The 23713-nt window shown below is 38.4% G+C and overlaps 1 long non-coding RNA gene across 1 annotated transcript in view; it reads right to left on the bottom strand.

Moving 5' to 3' along the window:
- LOC148115523 (uncharacterized) overlaps positions 1–23713 on the bottom strand; it is a 57115-nt gene that overhangs the window by 6621 nt on the left and 26781 nt on the right. The window contains exons 2-3 of the long non-coding RNA XR_015732659.1: positions 12142–12279; positions 7910–8001 (exon numbers count right to left, since the gene is read on the bottom strand). This is a non-coding gene — a long non-coding RNA (uncharacterized LOC148115523). The remainder of the gene's footprint in view (positions 1–7909; positions 8002–12141; positions 12280–23713) is intronic.

Here is a 23713-nt window from a genome sequence, read left to right as displayed (position 1 = left end):
CTCAGAGGTGTTTGCAATATGCCTCACCTGCATTGTCAAACATTTTTCACACACCCTTAAAAAAGGAAGTATTCTGATCGCAGAATAAAAGGATTCACATAAGCCAGATGAATTGGTTCATTACTTACCACCCCAAGGCCTTAACACAATTGGATGTTCTTTGAGGCAATCCTTACTTAGATGATTTTAGCTTAAATAGGATTGATCTGTATTCATAAAGTGGATTCTCCTTTTATTCTGATGCTCTGAACCTGAGGAGCCCTTCATACTTAGCCTGCTGGTTTCATAAGCCAAGAATGCCTTGGCACACATCATCCCCAGTTATGTCATTTTGCTGCTGACAAGTTATTGTTTTCCTGAATAAACCAGAAAGAATTAAAAGAGAAGGTTTGGCCAGAGAGATATAAAGGAATTAAGCCAACAAAGAGAAGAGAGAGGAAAAGTTCCTTCTTTTTTATGCACCCAAATCTCTATTCTATCATAAGCCAAAAGAGAGTTCATATGCCAATTGGACAAAAGGTAGAAAAGACCATGCAAAATCCATAAATAAAACCCAAAGAAAGATGTATTGATTGATATATTTGCAAAAAATTCTCAGCAATTATCCACATCTTTTCTTAAAGAGCTAAAAGTGACATACATAAGTCCCCAAGTCCTCATGATATCCAAGTGTCAAAGAAAGACTCAGAATTATTGAGAAATCCAAAATCATTAGTTGGAGGATCCTGAATTTTCCCAGTTTTAACCTGATGTACTGGTTACAACACCACACTGTCTTTTATCAGCAATTGTTAGAGCTTTGGTAGCCAGGCTTCCAAAGAATAAAGGAATTAAATATTTAAATAATAATTAAATAAAGGTCAGGTTTTAGCTTTTCTGAAATGAAATCACAGAACAATAGTAGAATAAATTCTAAGGCTACAGATATCACTTATCATTCTGTACTTTTATAATTTTCAATTAACAAGTCCAAGGATTTTGTTGCCCATTCTGTCTTAAGGAAATTGGTCAATCTGACAATTGTATCTTATATGGACCCCAGCAATAATCACCACCTTTATTATTTGAGGGCATCAGGCTAACTAAGGGAGTATAGATGGGCCCTCTGGCCATGATTCCTCCACAGTACCTACTGTATAAGGAATCCATCTTGTTTTGCCAATGGTACATCCAGCCTGTTCAGAAATATAACCTGGAATGATTTAAATTTACTGATCTATTTGTCCTAAGAACACAGGCTCATGTCTTGTAGCTTCACATGTAGCTTGCAGATCCTAACATTAGACCCACCATCATCCTGTGCAAGGATTGAGAAGTTCTGACTTCAAAAGGCAGATGGTAGGCAGTGAAGTACTAAAGATTCCAAATTCGGAAAAAGGAAATAGACTAGCTTGAGATGAGCTGGTCAAAATATATTTTGTAGCATTCCATGCAACTTCTGTGTGTTGTTTTAAATGAACTAGAACAAAGAATTAGATATCTGCCCCACTAGGACTGAAATTAGGAATAGATTAAAGACATCTACACTTTCCCCAGTGCACTTTTACTTTGAACTCTTCAGGTTCAAAATCCAGAATATTTTCTATAGTTTTATATGGTCATAAAACCAGTGTCATAAATTAAGGAGACACTTATTACTTTGAGGTAGTTGGACATTTATGCATTTATTTTAAATTGAAAATGTTTTAGCTAACTTTGTGCTCAGTATGCAACATTGATACATATGGTTGTATGCTACAAGAGCTCATTTTGGGTTAGAGATTATTTCACTTATTTGTTGCAGTAGATTGCATATTTGTATTATGGTGGTGTAATAGTTGAAACTTCTGAGTAAACCTGAGAAATCCAGATCATCTTCAAACAGGAAGCTTACAGAGTGATTTTGGGCTATTCCCTAGCCCCTACTTACCACCCAGGATTGTTAGGAGAAAAATTGGAGGAGAGTATGGTACTGAATATACGACATCTTGAACTACTAAAGATATAAATATGGATTAGATATAAATCAAATTATAGTGGCATGCCAAGACAGTCCAGAGTTTCCCACGTTCAGGTCTGCTGTTTTTGTAATTATTATACACTGGTTTCTTAAAATAATCAGAGAATTCTGCTTTATTTGTAACTTGCTTTTGAAAGGATTTGTATTCTTAAGTTATGTAACAGGGTAGCTTATTTAACATTAGAGTACATATTACTTGGATTACGTGAAGTGTTAAAAGCATTTTATAATGCCTTGGTAAGACCACACTTGGAATACTGCATTCAGTTTTGGTCACCAGGATGTAAAAAAGATGTTGAGACTCTAGAAAAAGTGCAGAGAAGAGCAACAAAGATGATTAGGGGACTGGAAGCTAAAATATATAAAGAATTGGGTATGTCTAATTTAATGAAAATAAGGACTAGGGGTGACATTATTATTATTATTATTATTATTATTATTATTATTATTATTATTATTTCTATGCCGTCCACCCTCTGAGGACTCTGGGCGGTTTACACCAAAGACAGTATATTAAATAGCATATTGCCCCCAATAATCTGGGTCCTCATTTTACCCACCTCGGAAGGATGGAAGGCTGAGTCAACCTTGAGCCGGTGAGATTTGATCTGCTGATCTGCTGAACTAGCTGTCAGCTGAAGTAGCTGCAGTACTGCACTCTAACCACTGCGCCTGTGTTCTAATATCTAAGGGGCTGCCACAAAGAAGAGGGGACAACTTATTTTCCAAAGCACCTGAAGGCAAAACAAGAGGCAGTGGATGGAAGCTAATCAAGGAGAGAAGCAACCTAGAACTAAGGAGAAATTTGACAGAATAATTAATCAGTGGAACAACTTGCCTCCAGAAATTGTGAATGCTTCAACACTGGATGTTTTTAAGAAGAGATTGCACAACCAATTATCTAAAATGGTATAGGGTTTCCTGCCTGAGCAGGAGGTTAGACTAGAAGATCTCCAAAGTCCCTTCCAACTCTGTTATTCTGTTACTTACTGCATATATGTTACTTCCTGCATATATGCATGGAAAATTGAGAGCCAGTATGATCTTGTGGTTAAGGCACCAGGCTTAACCATGAGACTGTGGTTCCAATCCCATTTTAGGCATGAAAGCCCCTAGGATTTTGGGCCAGTCATTGTCTCCCAGCCCACAATATCAGGCTTGGGAACAACCCAGTTTGTCAATTCCTGTTGCAACCAATGGTACACTCAGTTGATTTTTTTTTTAAAAAAAGTGGACTATGCACTTACAGGAAAGACACCAGGAAAAAAGAAAAAAAAAGTGCATTGTAAAGAAATTGAGCTTGAACTTCAGGAACAATGAAATTTGCCCCATAGTCAATTAGTAACCCTACCTTTATGTGGGGATGATTAAATACATCTCCTTTTAAAAATGAGATCAAAGTACTTGTTAACTATTATGCAACTCGCAGCACATTTTTTTCTCACATTTCATAAATGTGAGCTGGTTGCACTTTTGCCTCTTTGTGATCATTTCATCTCTATAAAAACAACTGATAAAAAGAGTCCAGTGAGATTAAATGATCGAAAGAAGCAAAGCTAGGAAACATGACAAAAAGAACAATCGTGAGCTGGAGAGAGGGACCTAAATGCATTCTACAAAGTGTTTTTCTTTTCTTTTCTGAAAACCTTTGCAAATGTTCTTTCTCTGAAATACAGTACTGAAAATTAGGATTGGAACAAATCAGGAGGGCAAAGAACCTGAAGATAAAACAATGAATTTAATGGACAACCTGGCTGCAGAAGGAGAAGGGACTAGGCTTCTGACTAGAGATTTAAAGGGTTAAGAAGCCTTTAATTATAGAGATTACTGTAAGAAGTGGCAGATTTTAATGTGGGAGAGAATGCCAAGAATGGTTAGAACATTTTTTTCTCAGAGCTTTGTCCTCCAAAATTTCTGAAGTAATTTTGTGATGCCCCCTGAGTGCCCTCACTACTGATGACCTTGTTGTAGATAGATTTCTCTCCTTCAAACCTCACTGTTTGCTGAGACTTGTCAATTGCTGAATACCTAAATCAGCAGCAAGCTAGAATCTCCTCCGTTTGCTCTCATTCTGACCTGCACTTCTTTCTATAGCGAGGTAAAAGCAAAAATAGCTGCCCTGGGCAGGGAGAGTAGCAGAATTGTCCCTGAGCCTAAAATAAGATTTGAGGAGAAGGAGCGACAAGGCACAACAACAAGTGGACTTCTGCAAAGAGGGGGCAGAGCTGAAGAGTCAGAAGATAAGATGCAGTGAGGACTCAGCCCAACGGAAATCTGAGTGCCACACAGCTGCAGTGGAAAAATTACAATATTATCTTCACAGTATTTCCCTGGAGCAGCAGCTGAGTCACAAATTAATTGGCTTAGCTACTGAAGTGCCTTAAAAGACAGGTGGCATCATGGGGACAAGGTATATAGCTCAAGCTCAGATCAATGTGACTCCTATATGTAGAAGGTTCTGATTCATACAAATGGTAGCTCAGCTTATGGAATTGGTTCCAATCTACTCCATCAAAGAAAAAAAAAATGTGCCTGAATTTGCTGGTCTGTGGCTGAATAAAGATTAATTTGATGTGCCTGAAGGCTTCATTAAAAAAGATCCCTATACCTACAGTATATCCTCAGAGTTGGTCTAGTATCATTTACTTTCATGCACATGTTCTACATCTACCAGTGGAAATTATAGGTAGCGTTCTGTTTCTCAATTCAGATTCCACATTTCTGGTACATAATTATGATGGAAATAAATATTTTATAGTAGCACAATTGGTAATTGTGTTTGAAACTGTACAGGTGTCAATGTTCCAGAAACACCCCAACTCCAAGTAAAGACGCGGAAGCAAACATTTTCCAAAATTCTCTTTACTAGAATAGGTAAACTGGCACATCTGGGAAAACTCGAATCTGAAAAGCCCGGGTTTTCCCTCAGTAAGTCAAAACCCCCCAAATTATCCCCTCACTCCTCAGTCGATCACATGCTCCAATCAATGCCTGTCCCATCTCTACCCAGCCCCCTGACCACTCCTTCTCCAGATGCAGGATCGCCCTGACCTTGACCAACAGGAAGTATGCTATTATGTCTACTAACAACCCCTCTCCTTAATCCCCCCTCCTACTTTCACACACACGAGAAGGTGGCAGCATTGAAGCTTCCGGCATAAAATGGTTTCCAAAGCTGACAACAGGTAGTCCTCAACTTACAACAGTTCATTTACTGACCGTGCATGTAGCACCACCATGATCATGTGATCAAAATTTAAATGCTTGGCAACTGATCATATTTATGACGGTTGCAGTGTCCCAAGGTCATGTGATCCCCTTTTGCAACCTTCTGACATGAAAAGTCGATGGGGAAGCCAGATTCACTTAACAACCATGTTACTATTTTAACAACTGCAGTGAATCACTTAAAGATTGTGGCAAGAAAGGTCATAAAATGAGGCAAAACCCACTTAACACATTTCTTACTTAGCAACATACATTTTGGACTCAATTGTGGTTGTAAGTCAAGGACTACCTGTACTGAAAATTCAACAGAGAATTATAATATAAAGAACTGGAAGACTTTTTTTTTAAAAAAAAAAAAACAAAAATAAAAATAAAATTGGACTTTGGAAAATTCAGCTGCCTTCTTGATAGATTGGGATGGGGATAAGAAAAAAGAAATGTGAGGAACACAGGAAAATTAGAGATGAGAGTTAAGTAATCTTCCATAATCATTTCATGAACAAAGCAGGATAGTTGAATGATTAAAAGAAATCAATTATATCTAGAAGTACCTGAAAATCATGGTAGCCCAAAAGGTAAAGTATGTTTCTCATGTAAACAGGTGAATGTACTGATATATATTATCCGATGAAAGTGCTTCTCATTTAAGCACCATATTTTATACAGGAAGATTAACTACTTAAGCTTGAAAGAAAGAGTTGAAGGTTAGAACACACAATTGGGGAAGAAGCTGTGATATTACAAGAAGAGCGAACAACCACTTTCAAATCAGAGAAAAAGAAGGGAATAAATAAGTATAGTGAGGCAGAAGAAGGGAAAATAATTGGTAGGTCAATTTACATTGTTTTTCCATGGTTCTGCAGAATTGCTTGAAGAAAATTGTAAGGCCCTTACACTTAAAAACTGTACCAGTCCAAATCCTAACACATTTTTAACTACAAAGGTGAATGCCAAATGCTAATGGACTGGCATAATTGGTGCTGCCTCAGTAGACACGTTCTATTCTGCCTTGGTGTGAAGGTTTGTGAGTGGTGCTCTTCTTGCTGAATGCAAAGGTAGAGACTGATGGAGGCTTCCGGCAATTTTCAAGTTGCCTGACAGGTTGCTTAATAGGATACCACTCCATGGTGGTCACTCCTCCTCACTCAGGCTATTTCTGCCCACCTGTCTAACACATTTCCACAAACACAGGATAAATTAGGAGAGCATCTCATCAGGAGAGCTTCCTCCTATTCCATCCTGTGTGCCTCCTCTGCCTCACTCACATGTCAGCCAAGCTATTTTTAGACTACTTTCTAAAATCTAGACTACTCAGTTTGTGATCAGAAATAGCCCAAGGGAAAATCACAATCTTTGGAGAGGGGATGGTTGTTAGGAGCATTTAAGCACCCATTGGCTTCACCCCAGATACCTGAGCTATACCTGTGGCCTGTTGCTTGGACCACATGGGGAAAAAAGGAGAACTTTTGTCTGTTTTGCTCCAATTCCATTATATCTCACAGTGATAAGTGCTACATGGTATGGCAGCAGGGGTGAAATCCAGCAGGTTCTGACAGATTCTGGACAACCGGTAGCAGAAATTGTGAGCAGTTCAGAGAACCAGTAGCAGAAATTTTGAGTAGTTCGGAGAACCAGCAAAATACCACCTCTGTCTGGCCCCAGAGTGGGATGGGAATGGAGATTTTGCAATATCCTTTCCCCAGGAGTGGGGAGGGAATGGAACAGGGGTGAAATGCTCCCGGTTCGGACCGGATCACCCGATCCGGTAGCGATGGAGGCAGGTAGTTTGGAGAACCGGTAGCAAAAATCCCTGGGCCCCGCCCCCATGCCTAGCTGAGCCGCACAGTCATCAGAGGCTTTTTTTTAACTTTTAAAAGCATTTTTTCTACAACTTCTTTGGCCAAAAAATGCTTTTAAAAGTAAAAAAAAAAAGCCTCTGATGATCGTGCGGCTCAGCTGGGGTCATCAAAGGCTTTTAAAAGAAAAAAAGGGTCTCTGACGATCCCAGCTGAGTTCAGCTTTTTTAAAAAGGCCTCTGCCAATCAGGCAACTCAGCTGGGATCGTCAGAGCCTTTTGAAAGCATTTTTTTACAACCTCTTCACCAAAGAGGTTGTAGAAAAAATGGTTTTAAAAGTTAAAAAAAAAATTGGCCATGCCCACCCAGTCACATTACCCCCCCACCAAGCCACGCCCATAGAACCGGTAGTAACAAATTTTAAATTTCACCACTGTATGGCAGTATGGCAACAACCTGCAGCATCTTTAAGCAACCCCTGAGAGATGCAAATTGGCACTGGTGCAGCAAAATGGATCCTTGCCCCACCCCTATAAATTCTGTAGAATCTTCAGCTACTAGAAATCTCTTGTCAACAAAACAGGCAAAAAAATTCAATGCATTAATTTTAGACAAGGCTGGCAATGCTCCAACTATCTTTCCCACTTTAAATGGAATTGTGTGCAGCTGAGGAATGGCTGCTTCTCTAGAGACTTCTGGTCTCCTTTTTATAAACATAGGTCTAGTGCTCTTTCAGAGGAGTAGTAAAAACATAGATTTAAAAAAAGAGATCCAGGGGTTACAGTATGTATAACCTTGTGTGCAAGGGTCTAGATCAGTATTTCTCAGCTTTGAAAACTTTTAAGATATGCGGATTAGGGAATTCTGGAAATTGAAGTGCACACACCTTAAAGTTGCCAACGTTGTCGTACATCTGTTTCTGCACCAAGCACCTATATGTCCTCCAGCAGCCAAGCTCAGATGGGGACTTTCCAGCAACTAAAAAAAAGGGACAGCAGCCAAGTTGTCAACTTAATCCAGGCAGTTCCCAGCCTCTGTTGCAACATTGTCAACAACATTGAGGACGCATCCAATTGGAGAGACAATATTTGTGTCTGGAGGAAAAGAAAAATCCTACTTTAAAATTGAATGTATGATGCAGTGATGGCGAACCTTTTAGACACAGAGTGCCCAAACTACGCGTGCATGCCCAAACTGAAAAGTGTGCGCAAGTGCACAAGCACACAGAGATACTGACATGCATGGACATGCAAACACATGCGCAGACATGCATGAACATGCACAAACATGTACATAGACATGCGCACATGTGTAGCAGAGACCCGAAGACCTTCTGGCTGGTGTGAGGCAGGGCATCCTAACACCGGCAGTGCGGCAAGAGGTAAGATCTTTTTCTTTTGTGAACTTCTATTTTGTCGTTTGCAAGGAAACAGAAGCTCACGAAAGAAACGCCATGGAGATATGTGACCTGGGGTGACGGTGCGCGTGCCAGCAGAGAGGGCTCTGCGTGCCACCACCACAACACATGCCATAGGTTCGCCATCACGGGTATAGTGTATGTGTGTGTGCATACACATTTCTGTTGCACACAGCAGTTGACTTTCCATGACAGCTTTGTATTTTTCGTAAATATAATGAATCTTAGTGAAGGGTTTTGGTGGGGTTTTTTTGGCAAAAATTATATATTTCAAATTAGAAATACCCTTTAGTGACTAGTTACTAATTAACCTCCTGAGCAAAACAAAAGCAGCTGCATGAAAATAAATAAAGGCAAACAAATGAGAACATTTCACATGGCCTCTTTAAAAATAAACTTCCCTTTAAATAACTCCCATTTGGAAAGAAATATAATGTTTATTTCTAGGCACTTTTCATTTGTTTTGTATATTCCCTCCTCTCTGTGCTTTCAGTTGGAGTGGGTAGGCTTCTCTAGTGTGATGATCAAAATACACTGACAGCTTATTTGGGGAAAGGATGGATAAAATTACAGGTTCCCACAGGAGGCTATTAATAAAACCTTAGTTCTGGTTCCTAAGACAGATAAAAATGACTATTTGATACAAGTAGTCCTTAAATTACACACACAACTGAGCCCAAAATTTCTGTTGTTAAGCAAAACACTTGTTAAATGAATTTTGTCCCATTTTAGGACCTTTCTTGCCAGAGTTGTTAAGTAAATCAGTGCAGTGGTTAACTTAGTAACAAGGTTGTTAAATAAATCTGGCGTCCCCACTGACTTCACTTGTCAGAAGTTTGCAACAGGTGATCACATCACACACACACACACACACACACACACACACTACAACTGTCATAAATATGAGTCAGTTGCCTAGTGTCTGTATTTTGATGAAATGACCATGGGGATGCTGCCACGGTCGTAAACGTGAAAAATGGTCATAAGTCTCTTTTCAGTGCCACTGTAACTTTGAATGGTGACTAAAATGAACTGTTGTAAGTCAAAGACTGTATGTAAGAAATTGGTAAAGATGTATTGTAAATGGTACCCTTTGCTCATATGGAGTGACAATCAAGTGAAAAGAGAAGGCAACGTGAAAGGCAGAGAGACAGAAGAGGAAAACGACAGAGGCAGCTGCATGCATTGGAATTGGTCATTTGTATATCACAAAAGAAAAACAAATGTATTGTCAAGTGAGAATTCAGGCACCCATAAACTAGCAGTTGCTGATTGTAATATAGAGATAAGCATTGAGGTATAATTACAGCTTATCTCATAGTAATGGCCAGGTGATATATGTAATTGCTCAGTCTGCCATCCAGAACTGATATGGAACTTCAAGGCTCTTTCCGCTTCATATGGTGCTTTTCTTTTACCTTTCAAGTGGACTTGGATTGGACAGCCTTCAAGCAGAGGTCAGTTCTTGGTAGGTTAGGGCACCTACAACTATAGTTTTAGGTGCCTTCCTTGGACCATGCCTGAGCAGAGTTAATGGCACCAGAGATTATATCATTGGTGGTGTCCCATAGGTTATGTTATCTTCTCCAGCACATGGGAGCAGCATGGAGTTTTTATGTAGGGAATATTTTAATGTCTTATACTTCACTGCATAACAAAAATTGAATTCATTGTTCCCTGTTAATTATTAGACATGCTATTCAGGGGTGGGTTCTACTTATCTTTTCTACCGGTTCGCAACAGGGCCGTGCGTGTGTGCTCGCTTTGCTCATGCGCACTCTCTCTCTTCTGCGCATGCGCAGAAGCATTTTGATGATGTTGGGGTCGGTGGGCAGAGCTTCCCACTGACTTTACTACTGGTTCTATAGGACCGGTGCGAACTGGGGGTGGGTGGCAAAATACCAGAAAATTGAACTTTATTTGAATCAGCAATATTTAACACTATAAAATACACCACAACATCAAAATATCTTTCTCTTTCTTTGTATAAACACACACATCCAAATTTGGCCTTTATTCTTTAGCTACGTAACATATAGATCCTAATAGATTATCTTCAACTTTAAAAACATCTAGGTAGAAATGTTGAATAATATTTGAAGTTTAACAATGTAATTATGTTCCTTGAAAGTTACTTATACATTCCTATATATTGCCAGATTTTTCTTTTTTTTCTTTTCTTTTATTATTTTTTATTTATTTTATTTTATTTATATACCGCCCTACTCCCGAAGGACTCAGGGCGGTGAACAGCCACAAGATAAAAATACATCATACAAAAGTTAAAAACCATTTAAAAATACATTAAATAATTTAGGCCCAAAAACGAATTTAAAAATACCCAATCTGTATAAAACTTAAAAGCAAATTAAAAGGGAGAGTCAAGCCAGACCAGCCTGCTGGAATAAAAATGTTTTGAGGGCGCGGCGGAAAGTGCGTAAATCTGGGATCCTCCGTATCTCCGGGGGGAGCTCATTCCAGATGGCAGGTGCCCCACAGAGAAGGCTCTCCCCCTGGGGGCTGCCAGTCGACACTGTTTGGCCGATGGCCATCTCTATGGGAACGTACTGGTCGGTGAGAGGCTACTGGTGGCAGAAGGCAGTCTCGTAAGTATCCTGGTCCTAAGCCATGGAGTGCTCTAAAGGTAGTGACCAAAACCTTGAAGTGCACCCGGAAGACCACCGGGAGCAAGTGCAGCTCGCGCAGGAGGGGAGTCACATGGGAGCGCCACGTCGCTCCCATAACCACCCGCGTGGCTGCATTCTGGACCAGCTGGAGCCTCCGGGTGCTCCTCAAGGGGAGCCCCATGTAGAGAGCATTACAGTCATCCAGGCGTGAGGTGACGAGGGCATGAGTGACCGTACGTAATGAGTCCCAATCCAGAAAGAGACGCAACTGGCGAATCAGGCGGACCTGATAAAAACTCCTCCCGGCCACAGCTGTCAAATGCTCTTCTAAAGACAGCCATGAGTCCAAGAGGACACGCAAGTTGCGAGCCCTATCCATGGGGGCCAACGACTCGCTCCCAATAGTCAGAGATGGCACCAACTGACTATATCGGGATGTCAGAAACCACAGCCACTGGGTCTTGGATGGGTTGAGTCTGAGTCTGTTTCTCCCCATCCAGATCCGCACGGCTTCCAGGCACCGGGACATCACTTCAAGGGCATCATTCTTTTCCTTCTCTCCTCTGTCTTGTTGTTTGCTATTCCCAATAATCTGTTGATGCTCCATTTGTTTCAATCCAATGTACACACACAAGCGGATATTTGGGAATCCATAGACATCTTGAAATCAACGCTAATAATTAAAAGATGCAATCATGCTATCAGTTCATGATGAATCATTTCCTGTAGCCTGTCACTATAATAAAAAAAATAACCATGTTATTGGTGCTAATTTTTTTAACACAGAAATTGGCATTATATCTCAGCACCATTCAGTTCCTTCAAGTTAACACACTTTTGAATTAGAGCAGATTTTTTTGCAAGCTTTGGAGAAGAAGGATCCTACTTAGTTAAGAGTAAAATCTGTTTATCTTAATAAGGCTTACCTCTGAAATGCATAATACATAAAATTAGACTGTAAGACATTTTTATTGATTGATTGATCGATCAATTGATTGATTATATGCTAGCAAGTCATTTTCAACTTCTAGTGATCACGTAGATAGATTTTCTCTATGATGCTCTATCCCTTACCTGTTTTTTGATGACTGCCAATGGGGTACTCATCACCACTGTGACTCCATCCACCTTGCTGCTGGTCATCCTCTTGTCTTTCCCTCTACTCTTTCCCCAACATTAGAGCTTTAGAAACAATTCATTCACATTGTGAGTCTGTGGAGAGGTAATGAAATGAAAGGGTATCAAGACTGAAAAGCAAATATTACAAAATGTTTATAAGACTATATGGACCTTATTAGTCCAAGCGGCCAACTTGAATTTCTTATCTGTTCATTATAAGCCGAAAAGCTGGAATGTTATGCAATAACATATTTCTGTACTTTAAACCTGGGTGAACTTGACATCCCTCTAGCCTTTTCATCATGAGAAAGAGTATATAAAACAAAGAGGAGACAAGATTAAAACAGCTCTGCATTTTAGAGTTGTTCTTAAAATGCTTCCTTGTCAGCTTGGTCAATAGGAATAGACAGAATTTGACCAATTAAGTTTTGTGTGCATGAAAACAGCAATCAGTAGCTCTGGAAAAGATTCAGTAGGGTCTGAATTTAAACTGTTGCTTGGATCCAGACTGAAATTAGGAAAATTAGGCCTTTGTTCTCCCGTAATTTAGCATGCTGCCAACAAAAATAGCCATAACACTTTGGTTTTCAGCAGAATGGAATGCCATTCACTGAAGAGATGAGGATGAAACATTCTATATTTCAAAATAATTAGTGTCTAGATATTCAAGCCATGTTTCTAAGTGTTCAGAATTTTGCTGCATGGGACAGAGTGAGGTGACATTTGCAGTGATAGTAATCCTGTGCCAAGCAAATGTTTTTTTGTACAGGGATCGGTAAGAAATAATGATCCTTTCTACTAAATGTGAGGGAGCCATGTTACTGCCTTTTCAAGTACTCAAATCTCTGAAAAGATTCTTCATCAAAATCAGAAAGATTTGGGACCCACTTGCTCCATTTTGAGAAAATGACTGCCTGTTGCAAATTATTGTGTTACTTTTCAGAATCTGAAACCATGCTGGCTGGGGAATTCTAGGAGTTAAAATCCACCCATCTAAAAGTGGCTCAAGTTGACAGGCACTGGTTTGGATCCAGAGACTAAACTCTCTGCTGAAAATTCTTTAACGTTTGACTGTGTCAGCAGTAACAGCACTTTCCCCTTCAGACAATGTCCAGAAAGAAAGAAAAAACAATGGCACCATATCAAAAGTAAGAATTCTCAAACCTTCTGTTTTTCCAATCAGCATTAAGGTAAATTTGTCCATTCTTTGGGCATATGGAATGTGTGCTTGCTGGTTTCACATGACAGGAGTTGCCATCCTACTCCTAATATTTCCGGGTGCCTTTGCAGTAATCTCCATGCCATATTTTAAACATCAGGATCCTCAATATTGTTACAGTATAGGACTGAATTCATATTTCCCTACACTACAATCATTTCTTGGTTTTTGGTTTGGTGGTAGAATCCACGGAGGTAACAAAACAAATAAACAAACAAAGATGGTGGTCACTTCTACACAAAGGAGAGTAATTTTCATTGCACAGCCGCCACTGCCATCTTCACTTTTTTGAAATTTCTTACATGGACATCACTGGATGCCACCATGAGTTAGATTGATGTTTTAAAGGTGCGCACAGTTCATTTGTAGTTATAACTTGTTCCTGTTTATAAACCTTGACTACCTATTAAACTTACTTTCTAAGCTAAACTCCTAAGCAATCTACAGAGGCACATTACAACATAACTGAAAAAAGAAAGGAAAAGGATTGATCAGATAAGAGCAAAAATTGTTCATTAAGACCAACACCAAGTCACAAGTGGTTCATACAGTGCATTTAAAGTCTGTCACAACTGAGAAGCAAAGAAATAAAAGTAAACAAATAAAGATGGTTTGATGGATTTTAACTTATGCTACAAAAACACACCAAATTTTATCTCATTAAAAACAAGTTTAGAAAACATGGTTAGTAAAGTCTGTGAACCCAGTTTGGTTCCAGCTTGTTCGTTTTTTTTTTTATTTTATTTTGAAGATGTATGTAGTAGCTGTCCAAATCACATAATAAATCAAATAACACCCCAACAATATTGTCTGTCAACAAAAATTATGTTCATAAACTAACATATCAAACAATATACCGGTATATCCAAATCATATAGGCCACCCCGCTGAAGATGGAATCTTTGATTGTCCTGCCTCAACACCCAGAGAATAAACATTTCCTGAAGGGTGACAGATGGCTAATAGCTTTTAAAACATGCATTTCTTCATTGATCCATCTCTTTATGCTTTTTCCTGGAATGAAATCTCTAGATGGATGTATTCTGTATCATCTGAACTCTTTTTCTTTCAAGCACAAATAAGACACTGGAGAAGGCTTTATTATAGGTACACTCACAGTAGAAGGAAAAAAAAATGTGGCTTGTCATCCAGATGGTTTTGAATGCAGACAATGTTTTGTTTCTCTTCACAACTGGACACTGGCACTATGTGTGTGCACGTTGTTCGCTTTTAATAAAGAAAGATGTCAGCAAGCTGGAAAAGCAATACTGACACTGCATACTTTTAGGTAAACATGTTATCTAACCTATCAAAGCATTAAAAAAAACAGCATGCCTTTGATAGAGACATTTCCAGGTTAAAAAAAACCCACAACATTTTAATATACCGCATTTATTAGATAGTAATATTGACTTTCTCAGTATGAGCCTTCTGTATCAGACTCCAATTCATTTTGATGCAGTGACAATCAGCCTGATGGAACAAAGAAAAATCCATCTTCGCATCATAAACAATGCTGCCTATATTTAGAGAAGTATATTTATCAATTTCTTTATGACAGATGCATCATTTTTAAGCACCTCTCGTTCTCTCTCTCTCTCTCTCTCTCTCTTTCCCTCCCTCTGTGTGTGTGTGTGTGTGTGTGTGTGTGTGTGTGTGTGTGTGTGTGTTACAACCAACTAGAGAAAATACATTATTTTATACTCTGCAACACAATTTACTTTTGAAGACCCTTCCTTTCTGTTGCCTCTCTCCTCCCTCCACCCCTCTTGGATCTCCCTTCTTGCTACAACACCCAAATCTGTCCCAAATGTGAAGTGCAAACACATCCAAAATCGTAGATGTGTTTGCCCTTCAAACAAAATTTTAAATCCCAAGTTATATATGCAGTTGGTTGCACAGAAAACTCTTGGATCTGTCAGAGATTTGGGCTGATATTGAACATAAGGCACGGCTCACTAGCTTGCAATCATAGTAGTGCTAAAAGAGTTCTGAAAGGCTGACTTGTAAACTGATAAGCAAACAAGCTACGATTTAAAGATTTATTCCTTATTTCCTACTTCACTTCTAAATCTGTATGGTTTCACTGTGTGATTTTCTTATATTTGTTAATTATAAAATTTCAGTACTAAAATACTTCTTAAGATATTCTAGCAAGCCTAGGAACCCTGATTGAAATGTAATAATTGAGTTTTTCAATGTCTGCCAAAAAAATAATTGTAAAACCTCAGTAATTTCTGGTATGAAGAAAATTTACTGATTTCAAGGCCTAGTGGAATTAACTACCTTTCAGGGGCATAATAAAGGATTCAGGATTTGCATATTGAAGAAGACAAAAGCTGCTATTCAGGCGACACAAACTGAATTAAATTATAGCCCTTAAGAACTATTTATGATTCACAACATTTTTTTCTAGATTACAATTATATTATTTTTTAAATCCCATCATGGGGACTTCCGGGGAACAAATGGAAGATTGAAGATGGTTCCGCAAAAATTGGAGCCGACAACTGAGATGGAATGAAAAACTATTGAGTAGACTAGCTCTTTGTAATTCTCCCCAGACAAAGAGAGGACTTGAGATTGCCTACAAGTTACTCCTCATGAAGAGTCCCCATGACAGTAGTTTCCAGTTGGTTTAGAGCTCTGGGAGACTAGGGAATAGCCAACTTGCTTAAACCACGGTCAGTGCCTTTGAAAGGACACTAAGTTTGCATATTTCCTTTTTAAATCACTTTTGGAAATAATTCTTGCTAACAGCTGTCCAATTATTAGAAACCTTTGGATATACAAGTTTTATAGCACTGGGTGAATGTCCTTCCTTCAATCTTTAGCCAAAGAAGTCTTAACTGCAAGTTTAAAAACTTTTTAAAAATTAATAAACAATAAAAGGGTGATTAAATCTTTCATTTTAGAAATGATCTAAGGATTCGGATAAATTTGAAATAAGATTTTGGAATTACTTATAAAAAATCCCTTCCATGGAAAAATGCATTGGTTTTGATTTAAAAAAAAACATAGTAAGATAAGACTTTAAAAAAATAGACACTAGAGGGAACCAGAAAGAACTAAACATTATAATTAAAGGAGACGAACACTCAAATTTGACTTAAAATTACAGAGTGAAACAAAATATTTTAACATTGGACATACAGTAGAAGTCTCATTTGATATCTATACTATTTTTCAACAATTAATGCATACCATCAATATTATTTATGTATTTTTAAAAATATCCTGAAAAGTCAGCCTGAATTTATCACAGATCTTTCCTTAATATGAAAAACTTTTGTGTGCAACTTCCCCTAAAGTATATTGTTTTATGAATGTGAATTTCATCATTGGTTATTTTTTTAAAAAGGAATTCCTTTGATGTACATAAAAAAAAGATTAGTAATCCCAATATTTTCCTAACCATGTTTCCCCAAAAATAAGACCCTCTCTTATATTTTTTTGAACCCTGAAATAAGTGCTTGGCCTTATTGCCACATACTCAAAAGCCCAATTGGGTTTATTATCAGGGGATGTCTTATTTTGGGGGAAACAGGGTATATGTATACACCTGCAATTTTCTGAACTCAGAAACTCAGCTTGGATCGATCACATCTCAGCTGTGGATCCATCTTTTAGAAGTAATTCCCTTCCCTTTGTTTTGTACAGAAAATGATTGGCAGCCGTGATGATGTCATTCAGCTGCTCCAGAGCCCATTTCTGTGGATTGTACAAAATAGCTCATGCTGATTTCTTTTATGTTCCACTATAGTCCACTGCAATCAACTGTCAGAAGTATCTGAAGGCACTTGTCAAGATGAAAGTCTTTCCCGTCACTGACTATCTGATCTTTATAACTGGAAAAGCTACAGACTGGACCACAATCCAGTGTGCAAGACCCATGCGCACTGGATTGATCCTATGGATCGATCCTGTTCAGAAAAACAACGATTTTTTTCCAGATCCTCTTTGGATGGATCCTTTGTTATTGAAATTGAAGATTCATAATAATCAACATACAATTTGTCCATTGAAGGACTTTCTGAAGCTTTCCAAGTTCCTGTTAATCAAAGAATTCATTCAGTGTGCATTTAAGCTTCAAAGCTAGGTCACTGGCAATTGTATTCTCTCTGGAAAATACTGACTCTTTAGCATTCTCTGCTAACTTTTAGTGACAGCCTCATCACGATAACTTCTTGATAGACTTTGAGAATTTGGCAAGTACTTTTAAACTTAAACAGCCCTTCATATTGTTTCATTTATGGTATTGCTACTGGTGTAACAGTTAAATATATGGTTTTAAGGCATGTTTTTCAAACTCGGCAACTGTAAGATATGTGGACTTCAATGCCCATAATTCCCAACCATACTGCCCTAGGGCATGAAAATGGCTTTCAGAATACATGTTAAGTACTATATGTGCTGAATTCCACTAACTTAACATGAAAGTTTAGTCAGAAACAGACTCTACTAAAACTAGGAGTTGTTTTTGTACATTACTGCATAACTCTTTATGTTGAAGTGTTGAGGTTCAGCTACAGACTAAACTGTATCTAAAATTGCATAATTGCTGAATAAGCCCACAATATAAAACACATTTTTCTCTTCAGATAGTGCTCTAACAGTGACACTGACAGCATTTGTTCTTTTGGATTAGGTACCTGAAAACATAAGACATGTTCTACCTTGATCATATTCTTGAAATAGGGTTGCATTGTCTTTGCAAAATATGAGCCTGAACAGATTTTCTTTCTAAACCATCAGTCTTGATAGTTGGAGAAAAATCACTCACCCTTTCTTTTTATTTGGGAGCAAGATACAGTAGTGTACAAGTCTGAAATTTTCAGCACATAACTTTTGACATAATTCATGACTGCAATCCAGCCTGTCAGAGGATAACATACAGGTAGTCCTTGAGTTACGACCACAATTGAGCCGAAAACTTATATTGCTAAGGGAAACATTGGTTAAGTGAGTTTGGCCCATTTTATGAGTTTTCTTGCCACAGTTGTTAAGTGAGTCATTGCCTTTGTTAAATTAGTCACACGGTTGTTAAGTGAATCTGGATTCCCCATTGACCTTACTGATCAGACGGTCGCAAAAGGGGATCACATGACCTTGGGATACAGCAACGGTCATAAATATGAGTCAGTTGCCAAGTATCTGAACTTTGATCACGTATCCATGGGGACGCTGCAAATGGTCATAAGTCTCTTTTTTCAGTGCCATTGTAACTTTGAATATTCACTAAATGAACTGTTGTAAGTCGAAGACTACCTGTATTCACAGACCATTGATTGTTTACTGAGTAGACAGTGATACATTTCCCTTTTGTTTTCAGCCCTGTGATTTAATACGGACAGCTGTTTTTTACACAGATTTGGAAACCTTAACATGAGAAATATTTTCAAAATTAGAAAAGAGGTGGGTTTCAGTTGACAAATCCCCATGAGGTTGACTTTATATCAGGCTGCATTAGGAAAATATCCTCAACCAAATTCTTATCAACTGAATTGTATTATTCATTAATCAATGCAGCTTGTCAAATTAAAATATTATATTCATTACATTTGGGTTTTCCCCCCCTTATCTTAATTGTTTACTGGTTATGATGATTGATTATGTGCCATCAAATCAGTATCAACTCTTTATCTATGACCATAGAGAAAGAATTTGTTATTGACAACCTGTCCAAATCAGGGGTGGCTTATTTTGTGGGCATGGCTTGATGGTCATGTGACAATTCTTTAGGATTTAGCAGAGGTACTGGTCTACCAGGCTTTTAACTGCTTGCAGAGCTGTATTGGTCTACTCATTTGTTTTTGGCGGCACTGGTCTACCCATTTGTTTTTGCAGGCACCAGTCTACTCATTTGTTTTTGGAGGCACCAGTCTACCACCAAGCTGCCTTTTACCACTGATCAGCTGTAGGGTGGCCCTTTGAAGCTTGTGGCAAGAGTTTAAATAGTTTTTTTCCTTCTAGCCGATCAGCTGGGACTTAGGAGGCAGCAATAGATTGGGGGTGGGGCCGAATAAAAGATAAGAATAATGCGGGGGGGGCAGAGGGGCAGAACCAGCTCGGTGATGTCATATTGTCACCGCTACCAGCTTGGCGGAACCGGGAGGAACCGGGAGGAACCCACCACTGGTCCAAATCTGGTCCTCCAGTGCACCCATCACCACTGCAACTGAGTTCATCCATCTTAATGTTGGTCATTCTTTTCTTTTTCCTTCTCCTTTCATAGCATTGCAGTCTTCTCTAGAGGGCTAATGTGTCCAAAGTATGATAAATTATACCTGGTCCTTTGTGTCTTGAGTGAGAACTTTGGTTTGATTTGTTCAATGATTTGTTTATTTTTTTGGCTGCCCATAATTTTCTCAGAAAACTTCTTGAACACATTTCGCTTATAAGAATCGTATTTTAGAGTTTCATTAATTCATTTACTCATACAATTGATACTGTACGAGTAATATTGACTTATCTCATCTAACCTTTATGCTGTTTTGAATTCTACATCGTTGCTCTTACTTCTTCTCCTACATCTTTAATGGTGTATGGCCAAGAAGACTAGTGCAATACCACTATGCCCACAAACACCTTCCTTGGTATCAACCAAGTTTTAGTCCCCACCTCATTTTAAGATTCTATCAGGAGATTAAAATTAGACAGAAGCTAGCCTTTTTTTTAAAAAAAAGTACTGACCTCAAGCATATTTTTAGTCTTGATTTATATCTCGTATGTATTCTTAGAATCTATGTATCTAAATGCCTTGGTGGCTAGAGCTGTGTCTCCTAAGTGGACAGGAGAAATCACGGAATAATTGGGGAATCCCAGTGGAGAAATCCCAGTACAGTTTAGTTCTTTTCACAGTTGTTATACAACATGCACTAGTTTTTGAAAAAGTTCTTAATGCTAGGATTATTGCCTTTTTATTAATATTTTTTCCCAATTGTGTCCCATCTTTTCAATCCTAGGCTACTCAAGATAACTAAATAGTACAGTATATCTGTGTTTATGTTTTCAAATTCAGGTAAGAAATACAAAAGCAAAACCTAGTAATTATTACTAATCCAGTTCAAAAAGCCTTGTTGTATAGAAAAAAAATTGAACCTTTTTTCTAAAGGCTATTTAGGCTAAAGGCTATTTTTCTAAATGCTATTGCTTAATGCATTGTAAGCCGCCCTGAGTCTCTGGAGAAGGGCGGCATATAAATCAAAGAAAGGAAGAAAGGAAGGAAGGAAGGAAGGAAGGAAGGAAGGAAGAAAGAAAGAAAGAAAGAAAGAAAGAAAGAAAGAAAGAAAGAAAGAAAGAAAGAAAGAAAGAGATGCATGTTGCACAGTTCAGGAGCAACATGTGAAAAAGAGGTTTTGGGAATTGGCAAGATCTTGAACTATCAGCTTTAGTGCTCGGACTTCATGCCAGAGCAAGCAATGCCTCCGGTAGTGAGGCACTAAAACTTGCAAGGATTAGAACCAACATTATGAACTGGATTGGCATCAATCTGGAACAGTTTTTTCAGCTCAGGCACAACATGAATCTTCCAAGGTTTGGGTTTTTGGTCTTTTTGTTTTAACAAGGTTTTGGTGCCATTCATTCATTCGAGAAAGCTTTTAAGAGGTTGTAATCAGAGGTTTGTAATTAAGTTTGTAATCAGAGGTTATCACCAGAGCTACCAGGAAACAGAAAATCCTTGAACTCATCTTTTGAGTCATGATTAAATATAAAGAGTTAAAGCCTAATTCTTCCCTAAGCCTTGTTATTGGAAGAGCACCAAAACATCATTCTTGCAGAACTTTCATACTTGGTGAGAGATCTTTGACTGTTGAATCAATTCCAAGGTACAAAGAGTAACATAAAACCTAGCCCCGAAGCAAAGGCACTCTCACTTTTTGACCTAGCTTTTTAGTTGTTGCATTTTGTGTGTTTGTGGGAGGGGGGGTGCATACAGTATTGAAACAGCTGCTAGAACTATTAAGAGCAAATGAAGCCAGTATTTTGCATGTAGGAAATAATACTGAGACAGGAGCAGTAAAATATATCTTGCATTTTAATTAGTTTTTTTTTCCTGTAGGCTTTCCTGTTATTCTCCACTTTAATTTAAATCTCCATGTTACTTGCTGGGTGAAAATTGCAAATGGAAATAAGCTCTACACAATATGCCTATTATTTTATTTTCCAAAATAGAAAATTGCATTTGAGATTTAAATTACTGGGTATATCTTACATGCATTTCGTCTCTAAACCAATTATACCCAGCATAGCACTACATTTGAAATATTCATCCAAACTCCCATGTTCTGTACTTGTGAGGGGGCTGGAAAATTCAGTCTGTCCTGTGTAAATGATTTAAATAGAATATCTTAAGCTGATTGAAAGGGTTTTTTTTTTAAAGGAAAAGAAACAGCTCTTGATTCCTTGCATATGTAACCTATGGAATCCATTCCCAAAGAGGTGTTGATGGTCACTAATATAGACGACTTTAAAAGGGGGTTGGGTAAATTAATGGAGGACAGATTAATGGAGGGATCCTTTATGAATTACTCTTGAGGTTGAAAATTATTTGTTTGACCACAACAGCTTACATTTTTGCTATTCAGGAAAACAAGTGTTCAAGCTTCTGCATGAAATTGAAAAATCATGGACCAGTTGTGTGATCTACTGCTAAAAAAATGCTATTTTGGGGGTATATTAATAGTGGCATACTGTAGAGTTCATATCACAGGAAGTAACTGTCTTTCTCTATTCTGTCTTGGTTGGTTGGTTGGTTGGTTGGTTGATTATGTACCATCAACTTGGTAACAACCCTTGGAGAATCTGCTTCCAACTTGGTCTTTCAGACCTTCCCATGCTGTACCCATCAGTGCTGGTTGTCAATCCACCTTGCTGCTGGTTGCTCTGTTCCCTTTCCTTCCAACTTTTCAAGCATTATAGATCTCTACAGTGCTCTGTCTTGGGGTTGGACTAGATGACCTGCAAGGTCCCTTCCAACTCTGTTACTGTTTATCTGTCAGAAATACTGTAGTGGATCCTACACAAAGCAGTGGTTTGGATAATATGACTTCTGGGATCTTTTCCAGCACTTGTGATTCTTGATGAGTGAATGGTCTGACTTTGTACAAAGCAGATTCCTGTATCTCTAAATTTAAAGCTATCATGCTTCTTACAGAGCTTTACTTTTCTAACAGTTTCACAAATTAAATGATATAAAGAATACAAGGATATGGCATCCTCAATAAAAGCTCATTTAAAGCATTCCTCCCTTCATGGTTTCAAATCGTAATTTCATTCGCAATTGTTTATTCCCCATAAATTATCAGAAAAACGAATTCGACTATTACTAAAATGAAGCTTTAAATGAGGGGTTTCCAAATTTATGACTTGTGGACTTTGACTTGTAGAATTCCCCAGCAAGCCATACTGCAAGGCTGGCTGGGGAATTCTGGGAGTTGAAGCCCACAGGTCTTAAGGTTGCCAAGGTTGGGCATCCCTGATCTAAATTATCAGTTTCAGTCAAATGAAATAAGGTATTCCCACAAAGCTTCTTCTAAGTCTTTCTTAAAGAGGCAACACACGTAAACACCTACCCACGTTACTTCATTACAGAGAAGATGCTTCCTGTTTCCCCAGCAGGTAAAATGGTTTGACAGAAATCCAGGAGTCATGCTCAGCATGTTTCCCAATTTTGTTTTATAAAGCTGAGAAGAACAGTTCACCACAACTAACAAGCTGAGTGAAACATCCCTTCTTGTTAGAAATTATATGTTCTCAGAACCTATGAGTGGGCTTATATTTCCTGATAGTTTTCCCTCCAGACAATTACTCCTCCACAGTGACATCTTTCAAAATATGTTCTCTGCAGGGCTGAAATATTAACTTTGTTAGTTACAGAATGAACATGTACAAAGCTTTGTAATGACAGCTATCTGATCATTTCATGTAAGCAGTGTGTTTTCCTTCTGCATTTAACAATTTGCACTTTTTGGGGTTCACTCACTGGCTTTTAGGTATCACCAGATCCCACCACCTACCCGGAAAAAACCACTAGATCCAAAATAAAAGCCTCACCCATCAGCGAAGAAATCCAGCAAAGAATCATTCCCAGAGAGAAATCATCCAGATGCCCTAAGCTCTATGGTCTCCCCAAGATACGCAAAAACAGAACCCACTTAGATCCATAGTCAGCTCCATAGGTTCACCTCTACAAAACCTAGCCAAATTTCTCGCCAAACAACTACAGCACTATGCAGAATCCATCAACTCACACATAAAAAACTCATTCCAGTTCATAGAGATCATAAAGAAACAAAACTTACAGCC

Source organism: Pantherophis guttatus, chromosome 2 (genome assembly GCF_059756535.1).
Source record: "Pantherophis guttatus breed Tessera chromosome 2, ASM5975653v1, whole genome shotgun sequence".
Lineage (NCBI taxonomy): Eukaryota > Metazoa > Chordata > Lepidosauria > Squamata > Colubridae > Pantherophis > Pantherophis guttatus.
This window is presented reverse-complemented; position numbering and strand designations above follow the sequence as displayed.